The following is a 16,700-nucleotide window of genomic DNA, read 5'->3' on the forward strand; positions in this document are numbered from 1 at the left end:
ACCTATCAAACCATAGAGTACTTCGCACATGCATGACTGACTTGGGATGATTCCAAAGGAAGCAAAAACAATCTTTCTCAGATCCACGGCGGCAACTTACACCAAGTGCACGTGAATTAGAGAAAGTCACTTCTTTCATCCGAACATATACCTCATGAATGGAACACAGAGGTAATGTTTACAAAAGTTTCCAACACTAGATGGATGTTCAACATGATCATGGAGAAGATAAAATGCTGCTGATGGGCTCAACAACAAGTCATCTGGATGACCATATAAATGGAATTCCATAGTTATGTGAACACGGTGATAGCATTGGTCAGACTAAAAGATATAATGGAGTATGCTCGAGGAAAAGCCACGAGTAAGACAACATTACGAACATCGTTGGTTCTGATTTGATTTGAGAATAGCCCACACTCAAATCAAAGATTGGATAAGATGATAGGTCCAACAACTGATCACAGGGACCAATCGATGAAGATATCATCTTTCTTCAACACACACACACACACAGAAGATATCCCTTAGAGATGAACTAAGTTAAGCAAAGCTTTATCTTCCAACTCTCCAAGTTATTGTTTAGCTTAACCAACTAGCTCAGGGGTATCCAACACAGGTTCTTGGAGAAGGGGTGGTTTATAAGAAAACCAACTTGATCACGAGCTCAACATAACAGTCAGGGGACAGCCTGGTGATACTTCCGTGAAGATATCCGGAAAATCACGAACCACCGATATGCTATTAAGCTCGAGAACAATCTTGCTTTTCAGGGCAAGACGAGATGATCAAATAAGCAAGGGATTGGCATAGCCCCAACTCATTGATCGAAAGGTGCACCGAAAATAAGTACTAGGTAGCACGATCTATCTTAGAATGATGATTCAAGAACCAACACACTAAGAATGAAATTATTGTCCTTTAACTACCAAGCAACAAGGTTTCTAGGAGGATTGATTTCACACATCATAGTTCACATGTCGGCATTCTGGTTGCAACAACACGGGGACCGAGGAGTGAATAATGATGGCGAGAAATATCACTGCATCAAGAATTCATAAGAGGGTGTGCAATTCCCATGATATTATTGATATAAAGATGGTAATACTCCAAGGTGGAGCAGAACAAAAGCTAGATTAGTATTTGATCTACGGAGCACAACTGCTTTGACACAATCCTGGATATGGATGAGGTACTGGAGTTTGTTTCTCCTAGTCATTCTGGAATAGAATGGCTTGACGGACCACAAGAGTGACATGCATCGATGAACAAATGCACGCATACTCTTGACTATCAATTGATAGACGAAGGTCAGAAAACAACTAAGGAGGGACAACTCAAAGGAACATATATCATTCTGAGTTGTGGATGCATAGGTTAGTATGTCGAACAAGGTCAACATATTTCTTCCGGATAACCCATGCGGAAGAGGAAGGACTAGCAGATCCACAACTATGAATGGAGGACTCATCAAGAGCACTCTGGTTGTGATCTTTTGGTTCAAAGAACATCTGCCATAATGGTTCATGGTATTGGAAGAATGATATACCACGGACCTCGAGGACTATCGCAAGGTTACTAATAACCTAAAGGAACTAGCAAACACTATCAACATGAAGTAAGTAGGGTGAATCTCGGGTTCAAAAACCCAGAAGTAGAATACCTACTACTAAGTGGCATCACAGGATGCTTTCGAGAATAAAGGCCAGAATCATCACACTCGGATCACAAAACATGGCTAGACTACTAGATGATCCCCTAAGACACCTAGGGTCATAATAATAATTCCAACATATATGTCGAGGCAATAGAATACCTCAACTCAACAATTAGTGTGATTGAGCTGGCATAAAGGAACATCGAAACCAGAGGGAAAGGATTTTGCAAGTGCATCAGATTGTTTAGAAACCTGGGATGACTCGGACAGCATAACGGCTGTAAATGCTCGAAAAGGATTGGAGACATGCTACAAAAATGGTGGCATAGCCACTCAGAAGCACAATATCAAGGTTTCGAGATCAACAGTTAACATACAGAAGTAGTAGGAACTAAACTCAAGCTTAAATCTGTCAATCCTGTAAGTCTACGGATTAGTAACACATGATCCTGATAGAAAGAAGAGAAAGCCTAGTTCTTAACCCCGTAGGAAAGATAAGATGACTCAGATCAGAAGGGCACAAGGTATAAGGAGTAAAAAGAGCCTTACGTTCCATCCCACAATCAATTCCCTTATATAACTAAAGAATTTCTATACTCAACTTCGACCAGTTTGGCTTGGTAATCCTACAGGCAGTCAAGCTCTGATACCAAAGCTGTCAGGACCACGACTCAATGCCACATCGATCTAGCATGTAACACCTCATATCACTTTGCGGCCTCACGCACGGTATTCCCACGGGTGTCGCCTTACCTTTGCCCGGGACCGTTTGCGCCTTTTGGCACACGTATATGATAGTGTCGCTAGCATCCATATGATAAGGAGCCCGGGCTGACATGGCTAGTCGTAAACCCAAAGTGGCACAAACTTACAGGGACAGGCATCCATGACCCAGCATCGAACGTGTCGGTCATCAGCGAGTGAATCCAGGCTGTAGCACTGGGCTAGCAGGACTCCGGTGAACCGGGCTGTAGCGGGCTAACAGGACTCCGGTATTCATCGCGTGACATTTCCCCGAAGGGACAGACACAGGAACGAAGAAGGACACATGCCGGCCAGCCTAAGTGTTCCGGAGCAGTAGCAAGCTACCATGGCTCAGTGGAAACACTAGGAGACATTTCCCGGTAAGAGAGGCTACTAAGGATAAACAACTAGATAGTCAGATCCCACACATACCAAGCATTTCAATAACATACACACAATATGCTCGATATGTGCAAATACAACATGGCATCACAACATGACTCTACAACTCAAGTATTTTATTCAATAGGCTCCGAGGAGCGAGATATTACAAACATGGGTCTCATGACCCAACATTCAGAGCAAACAAGTCAAAGCACAAGCGGAAGCTTAACATGTCTGAGTACAGACATCTACAAATGAAAAAGGCTGAGAAGCCTGACTATCTACCAGATCCTGCCGAGGGCACAAGATCGTAGCTGAGGTAACAAGCTAAACGTCGAAGTCCACGCGGAACTACTAGCGAGACTGAAGTCTCTCTGCAAAAACATAAATTAAGCAACGTGAGTACAAATGTACCCAGCAAGACTTACATCAGATCTAACTACATATGCATCATTATCAACAAAGGGGATGGTGGGGTTTAACTGCAGCAAGCCAGCTTTGACTCGGTGGCTATCCTGAACTACGACTGCAAGTAACTCTTTTGAGGTGGCGCACACGAGTCCACATATTCACCATATCAATACACCACTATGGATCCGCTCCCGTCTCCCTACGAGAACGCCATCCATAGCACTCACGCTTATCTTGCGTATTTTAGAGTATCCACTTTCACTTGTCTATGAACTGTACAGGCAACCCAGAAGTCCTTTACCGCGGACACGGCTATTCGAATAGATCATATTAACCCTGCAGGGTGTACTTCTTCACACACGCTCTCACCACTTACCGCCGTTTACACGACATGTACTCGGCAACCTTCAAGCGGAAGCCCAGCGAGGGTGTCGGCCACGACCTGACTAACCACACAAGTCTCTCGTCCAGGTTTATCGCCTATTCGGGTTCCATCCGCAAGGAGATCCGGCCGGGGTGTCGCTCACGGCCCCAAACGATGTGTGCAGGGTTCCCAAGCCCACCATCCGGGTGCTACTTGGTACACCGGGCCACTGTGCCTAGTCTGTCCCAAGCCCACCTGTACCGGGTGCCACTTGGTAGACTACTAACACTACCTACAAACACCAGAAACTAGTTGCAACTCCTGGACAGAGATCGAGTTGATTAATAAGTCGAGAGAGCTTGGAGCGCCCGGAGCCCAATGTGTGGTAGTAACTGATCATGGATCACAAACACAGAACTCAGTTCCTGAGGACGGCTGCAATGAGACAACCCACCATGTACTCCTACATGGCCTCTCACCGCTACCTTTACCAAATCGTGTTCACACACTTAGCTCTCATCAGTAGGACATGTTCACACACCTCCGATTCATCCCCGATGAATCAGACCTGACTCAACTCTAAGCAGTAGCAGGCATGACAAACAAGCATGAATGAGTAGGCACATCAGGGCTCAAACAAATCCTACTCATGCTAGTGGGTTTCATCTATTTACTGTGGCAATGACAGGTCATGCAGAGGATAAAGGGGTTCAGCTACCGCGGCAAGTAACAGATGAATCATTGTTGTCCTAATGCAGTAAAAGAGAGCAGGAGCGAGAGAGTGGGATTTTATCGGAATGAACAAGGGGGTTTTGCTTGCCTGGCACTTCTGAAGAAGATATAGCTCTTCATCGGTGTCATCGAACTCATCGTCGAAACCACGTCTATCGAGAGGGGACAAACACCGGCAAACAAGGAAGAACACAATCAATGCAATGCACAATATGATGCATGATCATGATATGGCAATATGATGTGGTTTGAGCTAATGCAACTAGCAACCAGATTAAATGAAGTTGGTTTGAATCCAAGATTCAAATTCAAAGTCCATATGTGGATATTTAAATGCCTTTAATATGATTTGTGCTAAACAGCAACTATAAGTTGTTCTAACATGCATGAAAATGGTACAGGTGGATAGATTGGATTTTTCTGATAATTTTTCATATATAACTTATCTCATTTGGAGTTACGGTTGAATTTATATGAATTTTAGAAGTTTTGGGCATTTTCTGGAATTTTCTGAATTATTTTAAATCCTGAAAATTATTAATTGCGTCAACATGACATCAGCACTACGTCAGCAGGTCAATGGGGCTATTCCAGGTCAAACCTGACGTGTGGGGTCCACACGTTAGTGACACATGTACTAATCTCGGTCAAACCCAGCGCTGACTGGGGTTTGACCAGGTGTAGGGCCCACAGTCAGTGTCATTTGGGGCTTAGCTGGCAGGGTTAGCACCTAATAGCGTCCACGTCGACAGTCGCCGGAGTTTCGCCGGCGACGACCTAAATTACAGCGGCAACTCACCGGACTTGAGCTGCGGGCGACGGATGAATGCGCGAAGGCCACCAGGGGGTAACCCGCGCCCGACGTGTCTAGCAGAGCCATCGGAAGGCCTCGGAGTCGCCGGAGATGACGACGACGAGCACAGAGGCGGTGGCCGGAGCTCGGGCGAGCTCGGGGTCGAGGCCACAGCGGCCTTGGCGATGCAGGGTTAACACCTACGGTGTCTACGCGGTGCGGCGAGAACGTTGGACGCATGCCCGGGACCGAATGGTCACCGGAGCGTCATCGCCGGCGAGCTTTGGCGGCGGCGCTTGTCGGGTGAGACAGGCACGGCGGCTACGGCATGCTAGAGAGAAAACGGAGAGGGGGAGGATGATCAGGGGCTTACGGCGGTTCCAGTAGGCTTCGAAGCGGCTCGGGGAAGGCCGGAGATGAGCGGGGCGGCGAGGCCGATCTCGCTGTCGGGAGGTTGAAGACGAGAACGGTGAGGATGTTTGGGGGCTTCTGGCAGGGCGTGGCTCGGTGAGGGGGTCGAGGACGAAGTGGCAGAGCTCGCAGGCATGGCGAGGCGTCGAGGGGGAGAAGGTGGCCGCGGCAGCAGCAAGCGGCGGCGACGGCAACGTTCGGTGGCGCGAGAGAGAGATCCAGGAAGGGGGTGAGAGCGTGGGAGAGTGAGAGAGAGAGAGGCAGGGAGGTGTGTGGCGACGCGGGAGAGGTCCAGGCGACGGGGACATAGGCAGGCAGGGTGGAGGTGGCCGGGGCGCGTGCCGGCGCGCTGCGGCCACGCGCTCGTCCTCCTGGCAGGGAGGAAGACGACAGGAGAGGGGCCAGGTGGGCTGGGCCGCACAGGTGGGCTGCCAGCACAGGAGCTGGGCCGGTTGCTGGCGCCAGGTAAGTTTTCTCTGCTCTGTTTTATTGTTCTGTTTTCTTTTATTAATATCTTTTGCCATTGTTTTGAATTTAAACAAATTCAAACAATGTCAAAAACTCCTCTGAATATTTTTATTTTGCTATATGGACTTTTCCAAAAGCTCATAAAACATATCAGGGGTATTTGAAATTATATTCTAACGGTATGAATATAATTCAAATTCAAATAGCTATTAATTTAAATTCAAAGTCCCAAAAATAAATCCTTTTAAAATGTTCATTATTTTTGGTTTGGATCAAAACCCTTGCCAAAAATATTAAACATCTATGAAGAGCATTTTGGAAACAATGAATGAGATTTTAGGGTTTTTGCCCTACTTTTATTTAAATTCTGAGGCTTTCCAAATTCCTCAATTCAAGTTTCAGAAATTTAAACATGATGCAAGCAAGATGCAAACACTAGGCAGCACCAGAAGCTAGGGATGTGACAATATCCCTCTTGATCGGCGCAATGCCACAAACCACTTGGGGGCTTCCTGATCGTATTCAAATCATAGCTATAAATAACCCTTTTGGTCCGGCTTCCTGCTCGTATTCGAAGCATAGTCTCGTTTTCTTGTTTTGCTTGGTTTTTTGAACATTTTTTCGGTTTATCTTGACGCCATCTTGACTTATGATTTAAAGTGATTCAGGCTATGTAGCCTCAATTCTCATAGCTCATATTTGAAGCATATTCGTGGTTTCTATTAACCCGGCCTAGATCCGGATGATAAGTCGCCAACATATGACAATATTAAATACTTGGAAGTATTGGCTTCTAAGTTTTGGGTTATCACCCTTACTGCATTGGCATCATAAGCCGGCAGTACAATTCAATATCATAGGTATGATGTTTTTTTATAACTATACACGATTATTTTTAAATCGGCCCTGGTGATGAACTATTTTAGTCACCAGTGGTTTTATATGGGGTATTATGACCCGCCCTGTGGTAAAGTCGCTAGGGCATATGTTGTTTAAACTCTGTGCTGGATTTGCAGAGCTATGACTTATATAAATAAGTTCAAGCCCATCATCAAAAATTGAAATTGGCGTTTCAAAAGGGTTATCAAGTATTGATTTTCACAAAGGCTATAAGCCATTGGGTTACAAAAATCCCTGAATTACAATGGAGGCGTATTAAGTCGCCATTTGTCGGGGATATACCCCGCGGTGTAAACCGGCCGGAAGTTAACCCGGCCGGACTTGGCGGTTTATTTGAGACCCCGCTGACACTTGGCGGTTCACCGGCGACCCGTTTGGACCTGGCGGTTCACGACTCATTGGTAATCCGGCAGGCGGGTGCGAGGAGCGACAAGACCTGGTGGCCCAACAGGCGGTTCATGAAGGCCGGTTCATACTGTGGTGGGCCGGTTTAAGAGGAAAGGCATAAGGAATACTTGTCTTACAAGGAGTTAAGACCTGGACTTGTATCCGGTTTTTATTAGAGATAGACTGGTCCTAATCCTAATAGGACTCCACATGTAACCCGCCCCTTCAACATATATAAGGAGGGGTAGGGCTCCCCAAAGAGGGAGAAGCTACAGGCAAGAAGAAACAATCCTAGGGCTAGACATAAAGAGGAGAGCCGGTTTACGGCGACTCCCTCGTGATGATAATGAGACCTAGCCTCAAACAGCATGTAGGGTTTTTACCGGATGATGTTTCCCGGGGCCCGAAGCTGTCTAAATCCCTGTCTTGTGTTGCGTCTCTCGATTCCGCTCAACCCCTCTCAAGCTACCACATAGATGCGTTGGCCTCGTGACTAAGGACATCTGACGTGTTAATTCCACGACAGTTGGCGCCCACCATGGGGCCCGCGCACAGTGGTGTTGAGTTCTTGGAGGGATCTCATCCAGGGTTGAAGAAGCTCGCAATTCATCCAATGAAGAAGAATCGGCAATTCATTGAGTTATGATTATAGTCATGATTCAAGTTTGAAACATCAAATACAAGATTGAGATCAAGAGTTAGGGCTGCGTCTAAGCCGCCACAAATCGACGAGATCAGCAAAAACTTTCGCCACGACAAACACCGAAGCACATCGGACCCAATACGAGTCCACAGGCTACTACGTGTCACGTCAAGAAGGAAAGTGCTAGCTGGAGACGGTTTAAAAAAAGTCTGGTCAACCATGATCCACAAGAGGATAGGGTCGTGGGCACGGACTCTGTGGCTGTCCCGGGCCGGCTCTCGCCTGGTGCCTCTGCCTCTGACCGGCGTTGCTTCGGGCTGGTTCCCGTGTCGCCGTGCCCCAAGCGGCTGCCGCCGCTTCTTCGCCTGCCGCCGCTGGTGTGGCTTTTCAAGCCAGCGCCGCTGCCTGGCCTTCCGCCACCGAGCTGACGCAGACGCGGTCCCGCACCAATGGCCGGTCGCCTCCGCCGTAAGACGCTGCGGCGCTGCCTCACCCCCGCTCAGCCCGCAAGTCGCCGACACCGCCTCGCCCCCGCGCTGGCCTCCCACGCCGGCGTCACAACCCCGTCACCAACCTGAGCAGAGTCTCCCCCTCGCGCCCCTCTGTGACCGCGCCCTCCGAATCAGCCTCGCCCTCTGTGCCCGTTGCGGGACGCACGCTTCTTCAGCTTCGGCGGCTGCGTGCGTGCCGGCTTCACCTCGCCCATGGCGGCTTCTTCACGCCCAAGTGCATGCCCCTGTGTCACTCCGCTTCGACCGGATCGCCGCCAGTGCCCCGTGAGCTGCCCCTGCGCGCCTCTGCTCCACGTTCCATCTGCGTTTGTGTTCGCGGACCCTCGGCCGACCGCGACGCTCGTGCCGCCTCCGTGATCTTCCTGAAGCAGCCGCTGGTCATGGGCGTCACCAGCTGCCTCGCCGCGTTCTTCTCCATCTCCATCAAGCAGAGGGCCGCGCTTCGAGCTCCGTGGCAGTGCTCGCCGCTCCTACTACGCGTCTAGTGTGCAGTTCCTCGCCCCTGCGCCGGTTCACTGCCCCCGATTAGCTCCGCCCGGTTCCTCTGCGTCCGCGCTTGTCTCCTGAGCCGTCCGCGTTCAAACCCGGCGACTTTGCACGCGCATTGGCTAGGTCTTGTCTCCACCGTGCTACTCCAATTCGCCGCAGCAGCGGACGTATCTCGTCGACCCACCGGAGTGCCCTCGATGTGGCGGGTTCACCTCCGCGCCCGAGATGCGCCTCCGACCCACCTACGGTTCGCCACAGCTCAGCTCAAAACCAGATCAAACCCCGGGTTACGCCGCCGAACTGGCTCCGCCTCGAACGCCTCCTCTGCCTGCGGCGTGTCGATCACCCGCACCGTTTCCGCTCTGTGCCGCCTCTGCTGCGAACAATTCTGGTTCCACAAGCTCTCGCCGCTCACTCCGCCAAAGGAGTCCAGCCTCCCCTGCATTCGCTTTGGCTGAAAAGAAGAAAGCAAAGGAAAAGTCAAGAGCTATCGAAAAAAGTGGGGGGTCAAACATGACCCGGAGGGTCCGTCTAAGTCGATCGGTGTAGTGCTGTAAGCCGCCACCGTGATTGCAATGCACGAATCATTAATCATCCAAAGCCATTTGCCATCTACAAACATGAGGTGATATCCATCTTAAATTTGTTTTATTAACATATATTATTTTTATCAAAGGACAAATTACTTTGATTTGTATATTTTTATATACAGGACCATTATTCACTACAAATGTGGTTTATACCACGGATATGGAGCACGGTTGATAATATTTCCGCCTGGGGATAATCCGGGACATATCACCTGATGAATGGACGCGCACAAGCCGCCGCCCGGTCTACATCAACTAGCTGGGACTGCACCTATGACTGGCTCGTGCATCTGCACCGGCTTACAACACCGTGACTGGCTCATCTTTATGTTCCCACGGCCGACTTGGCCGGGATTGCTTTCAGCTTTACCGGGGTGATCATCAACTCCACGGTGGATAATTTCTGGTTACATATTAGGTGAAATCCATCCAATATATTTTTATATTATATATTGCTTTCTTTAAAAGAGCAATTACTCCGGCTCACAAAGTTGTCTAATGTAGGACCCTAAACCGCCATATTGGTGCAAATTTAAAGGCCGTTGGAAAATTTCCGGCTTAAAAAGAAGAATTCCGGTTTAATATCCGGCTCAAGGGGAAGATGTCTCCCACAAAGCTTTTAAGCTCTCAATATCCGGTTCAAGATCCCGTCTCAAGAAGAATTTATCTCTTGCAAAAAGTTAAAAATTGTCGAAGAGGACCTGCTGCCATGATGCGCGGTTCAAACATGGGTATCCTGCCTTATTGGCCTGACATATTATTGATCACATGGGGGCTTCTACTTCATAAAGCGGGATCTCTGTTCTTTTTACATCATACGTGGTTACACGGAGGTTCTGTCTTAAAGCGGCCTCCGGTTTACCCCTCGAGTTAGCTTTTCAAAAGCTTTATATCATATCACTTGGGGGCTTGGTCGTGTCCGAACCAATGCAACACCTTTTGATAGGCGAAAGCCACCAGATCATTTGGGGACATGGTCAAGTCTGAACCAGTCACGCCTCTTGGTCGGCCTAAGGCCACAGAATCACTTGGGGGCTTTGGTCGAACCCGAACAATCGTCACCCCTCTTGATCAGCGTAATGCCAATGCATCACTTGGGGACTTGTGGTCACGTCTGAACCATAGTCACGCCTCTTGATCGGCCTAAGGCCATAGAGTCACTTGGGGGCTTGGTCGAACCCGAACCATTGCCACGCCACTTGATCGGCATAATGCCACGGTTTCAGTTGGGGACCTGGCTGACTTGAACCATAGCTACACCTTATTGGGAGCTTGGTCGTGTCCGACCATAGTAACACCATCTGATCGGCTCAGTAAAGCCTCTTTTTGCAAATGGTCTTATCATTGCCTTTGCTTCCATATTTTTTCATAACTGTTATTTGATTTTTGTTGCGTTTTTAAACCGACATTGTTAATCCGTTTTCAAACTGTCAATTACAAATTGGCGGAACACGGTCAAATCTTAATCCGGAGACTCTCTGCCCGGTTTGATTTTATGTTACCATCTTATATGGAGTAAACCGGTGTTCATTAACCCGGCTTGACTTTCAATTACAAATTGTCAGTACATGATCAAATCATAATCTGGAGACTATCCGCCCGGTCTGGTTTGACTACGAGTCGCCAGTATTATATATGGTTAAACCGGTGTTTATCACAACCCGGTACGGTTTTATCATAAACCGACACAGTATAAAAGGAGTTATCATTACTCAAGATTGGGGTTATCACCCTTACTACAAAAAGTTGGTAAACCAATGATGTGATTCAATGTCACAGGTATGATATATTTCATTGATTATTCTTAAGTGCAGCCTTGGTTATAAACCTGGGTTATATGTTGGGCATTATGACCCGTCCGGCGGTAAACCGCCAGGACACTTTAAACTTGTTGTATGCAGAGACAGGTTGAATAAAGCATGATGATAAATTATCCGGAGTTTATTAAACCGGCCTGGCTTTAAGATGATAAGTCGCCAGTATATGATGAGAAACTATCCGGTGTTTGTTAACCCGGCCTGGCTTTGGACTATAAGTCGCCAGTACATATTTGGATTGCGCCATTGGAATCTTGCGCTTATAAATCATTGGGTTATATTATTCAAATAGCCAAACTTGGCTGAATTTTCATTATGATATTGAATGAATAAGGTTTTTCATACCAGATTATGTTATCTTTAATAGCCAACACGGCTGTATTTTTATTATGGTTATCAATAACCAATATGATAATTGAGGTTTTCAAAGTCGCTTTTAGCGCAATGGTTATCATATTATTAATGGATATGATTTATTCTACAATTGAAGGAATAGTCCCGAGTCGCTGCAGGCTTACGACCCGGCACTTGCGGGCTACATTATTTAAATTGAGATTACATCAAATGTGCAAGTCTCATGTCGCTGCAAGCATGCACCATGACACTTGGGGGCTAATGCAAAGTAATTTTTTTCCTCATATTATTGAAGACCCGACTCATCACAGTATAATGAGTCGGCCCTTGGGGGCTACCAATTGCTCCTGTCAACAGTTGAAGGTACAAAGCTTTTTTCATTATATTGAAGGGTCCACTGCTCAGTTGGTAAAGCACAAGGCTCTTAACCTTGTGGACGTGGATTCAAGTCCCATTATGGGGGTTACATCATATGATGTTATTTTCATTGAGGTATATATTAAGTCCCAACTCAATATTATCTTACTGAGCCGGCCCTTGGGGGCTACACTGGTTGAAGTTTTTATGAGTATAAGACAATTACAAGTCCCAGGTTGCTGCAAGCATGACAACCCGACACTTGGGGGCTACATAGTATGGAGTATTCAGTTTTTACTAGTCACTGGGATGAACAACATGGATTTCTTTGAAAGTGGCAGTATTTATATTGAAGCAAAGTCTTAAGCCACCACTTTGTTCTGCTCAAAGACTTGGGGGCTACAGGTATTATATTATTATCGAAGAAATATTTTCAAATTCTCTGATTGAGCAAACTAGGTTGACCTGACATCACCAATCATTATGACCCTATGGCTGCAACCCGGCGTCATTAATAATCATGAACCGGCGTTGGCAACAATCATGAACCGGTGTCTGCAACAATCATGACTCGAAATTATCAAGTTTTTATAACCCGACAGTCTTTGGCAATGATAAAACCGACAAGTTCTGAATCTTCAAACCAGTTGAAGATCAGATGAGTATTTCAAGACCAATATTTCTTAAACCGACGTTTTGGAAGCCGACTCAAGTGGATTATTCTTCACAATATTTTTTCTATAAAGAAGCCAACATCAGCAATTTGAGTATGAAGCTGGTTATTGACCCAGATTTTCTAGAAGGAGGAAATGACAAAGGACTTAAGGACGATCAGGTGCTGGTCTACAAGAATTCTTAACCCGGAGCACAACCTGCCAAATTTGTTCTGGTGTTTATTTTGCAGCATAAGTTTACCATGGATAAATCCAAGCTAAACTTGGGGGCTAATGTCGGGGATATACCCCGCGGTGTAAACCGGCCGAAAGTTAACCCGGCCGGACTTGGCGGTTTATTTGAGACCCCGCTGACACTTGGCGGTTCACCGGCGACCCGTTTGGACCTGGCGGTTCACGACTCATTGGTAATCCGGCAGGCGGGTGCGAGGAGCGACAAGACCTGGTGGCCCAACAGGCGGTTCATGAAGGCCGGTTAATACTATGGTGGGCCGGTTTAAGAGGAAAGGCATAAGGAATATTTGTCTTACAAGGAGTTAAGACCTGGACTTGTATCCGGTTTGTATTAGAGATAGACTAGTCCTAATCCTAATAGGACTCCACATGTAACCCGCCCCTTCAACATATATAAGGAGGGGCAGGGCTCCCCAAAGAGGGAGAAGTTACAGGCAAGAAGAAACAATCCTAGGGCTAGACATAAAGAGGAGAGCCGGTTTACGGCGACTCCCTCGTGATGATAATGAGACCTAGCCTCAAACATCATGTAGGGTTTTTACTGGATGATGTTTCCCGGGGCCCGAAGCTGTCTAAATCCCTGTCTTGTGTTGCGTCTCTCGATTCCGCTCAACCCCTCTCAAGCTACCACATAGATGTGTTGGCCTCGCGACTAAGTCCTGACACTAAGGACATCTGACGTGTTAATTCCACGACACCATTGGTCAAGAGCCGTCGGGTATTTAAATTCCGGATTTACACTACAAAAAAATACACTTCCGTGATGATACGTGTTTGTCATAGTAGGTCGCATTTTTTTTCATGCATGTACATCCATGACAATTTTATGACAGAATCAAGATAGCCATACTGTGCTGTTGTAGAAGTGTTCCATGACATTACCAAAATTATCATCACGGAAGTGTCCACTTCCATGACGATAAATCGTGCGTCACAGAAGTGCTTTCATCAAGGGTGACCGACACGTGGCATCCATCATAACGGAACACCGTTAAGCTACCGGGTCGGGTTTTGAATCCGATAACCCGTTAACAGCCCCGACCAATGGGGATTTTCCACGTGTAAAATCATCATTGGCTGGAGGAGACACGTGTCAGCTCTGCATTGGCACAGGTGTCACTCATCCAATGGGCGAGACACGCCTATGATATGTTGACACGTGGACCAGCCCATCAAGTTTAAATGGGCCGGCCCAACTAAAGGCCCAGAAGATTTTGCGGACCATAATGGGCCGGCCCAGCTGAAGGCCCACGAGATTTTGCGAGCCATAATGGCCTGGCCTAGCTAAAGGCCCACAAGATTTTGCGGGCCATAATGGACCGGCCCAGGTAAAGGCCCACAAGATTTTTGTGTGCCATAATGGGTCGGCCCAGGTAAAGGCCCACAAGATTCTTGCGGATCATAATGGGCCGGCCCAGCTAAAGGCCCACGAGATTTTGCCGACATTAATGGGCCGGCCCAGCTGTAGGCCCACAAGATTTTGAGGACCCTAGTAGGCCAGCCCATTAACTGGCTGCCATGTTTTGGGCCAAATGTCGGCCCATATTTGATCTGGTCCATTAATGGCCTGCCATGTTTCGGGCCTAATAATGGCCCATATGAGATCCGACCCATTAAAAGCCTACCATGTTCTGGGCCAAATTACGGCCCAGATCAGGTCTGGCCCTTTAAGAGGCTTTGGGCTAAATTATGGCCCAAATCAGATTCGGCCCGTCAACTGGACGCCATGCTTTTGGGCCCACTTGCTAAAGGCCCATTTAGTAATTCGGCCTGATATTAGTTTTGGCCTGTTAAGGGCCCGTTTAACATTTCAGCCCTATATTAATTTCGGCCTGTTAAAAGTCCGTCATATAGTTGGGCCTAACTATGACCCGGTTTGCATCCGGCCTGCTCGCAGCCAATATCTGATTGGGCCAAACAAGGACCAAGACAATTTTGGCTTGTTAAAAGCCCATGATTTGATTCGCACAATCATGGGCTGGGTTCTTGATACGTCTCCAATGTATCTATAATTTTTGATTGTTCCATGCTATTATATTACCACTTTTGGATGTTTATGGGCTTTATTTTACACATTTATATCATTTTTGGGACTAACCTACTAACCGGGGGCCCAACCCATATTGCTGTTTTTTTTGCCTATTTCAGTATTTGGAAGAAAAGGAATATCAAACGGAGTCCAAACGGAATGAAACCTTCGGGAGCGTGATTTTTGGAACGGACGTGATCCGGAGAACTTGGAGTGCAAGTCAAGAAGCAATCGAGGCGGCCAGGAGATAGGAGGGCGCGCCCACCCCTCCTGGGCGTGCCCCTGTCTCCTGGGCCCCTCGAGCGGCCACCGATGTACTTCCTCCTCCTATATATACCTACGTACAATGAAAACTTCCCGGGAGCCACCGAAGAAATATTTCCGCCACCGTAACCTTTTGTATCCGCGAGATCCCATCTTGGAGCCTTCGCCGGTGCTCCGCCGGAGGGGGAATCGACCCCGTAGGGCTTCTACATCAACACCATAGCCCTTCCGATGAGTTGTGAGTAGTTTACCACAGACCTTCGGGTCCATAGTTATTAGCTTGTTGGCTTCTTCTCTCTTTTTGGATCTCAATACAATGTTCTCCCCCTCTCTTGTGGAGATCTATTCAATGTAAACTCTTTTTGCAGTGTGTTTGTCAAGATCCGATAAATTGTAGGTTTATGATTAAGTTTATCTATGAGAAATATCTGAATCTTCTCTGAATTATTTTATGTATGATTGAGTTATCTTTGCAAGTCTCTTTGAATTATTGGTTTGGTTTGGCCTACTAGATTGATCTTTCTTGCCATGGGAGAAGTGCTTAGCTTTGGGTTCAATCTTGCGGTGTCCTTACCCAGTGACAGAAAGGGTTGCAAGGCACGTATTGTATTGTTGCCATTGAGGATAAAAAGATGGGGTTTATATCATATTGCTTGAGTTTATCCCTCTACATCATGTCATCTTTCTTAATGCGTTACTCTATTCTTATGAACTTAATACTCTAGATGCATGCTGGATAGCGGTCGATGTGTGGAGTAATAGTAGTAGATGCAGGCAGGAGTCGGTCTACTTGTTGCGGACGTGATGCCTATATACATGATCATGCCTAGATAATCTCATAATTATTCTCTTTTCTATAAATTGCTCGACAGTAATTTGTTCACCCACCGTAATACTTATGCTATCTTGAGAGAAGCCACTAGTGAAACCTATGGTCCCCGGGTCTATCTTTTATCATATAAGCTTTCAATCTACCTTTATTTGCATCTTTACCTTTTGCATCTATATTATAAAATACCAAAAATATATTTATCTTATCATACTATCTCTATCAGATCTCACTTTCGCAAGTGGCCGTGAAGGGATTGACAACCCCTTTATCGCGTTGGTTGTGAGTTCTTTGTTTGTTTGTGTAGGTTCGTGGGACTTGTGAGGAGCCTCCTGCTGGATTGATACCTTTGTTCTCAAAAACTAAGGGAAATACTTACGCTACTGTGCTGCATCAACCTTTCCTCTCCAAGGAAAACCAACGCAAGCTCAAGATGTAGCAGGTCCATTTCGGGCTGCTACCGTCCCATGAGTTGTTCGGCACGTTTCAGGCCCAACCTACTTCTCAGCCTCCTAAAAGCCCATTGAGTTTTCTTGCGAAAAGAGGGCCGGGGGTTACTCGGCCTATTAACCCGAATCTACTAGTGGTCGGGTTTACTTTTGGCCTTTTAATGGACCAAGATGACGGGGCCCATGATGCGGATCATACATCGTGATT

Source organism: Triticum aestivum, chromosome 6B, assembly GCF_018294505.1.
Source record: "Triticum aestivum cultivar Chinese Spring chromosome 6B, IWGSC CS RefSeq v2.1, whole genome shotgun sequence".
NCBI lineage: Eukaryota > Viridiplantae > Streptophyta > Magnoliopsida > Poales > Poaceae > Triticum > Triticum aestivum.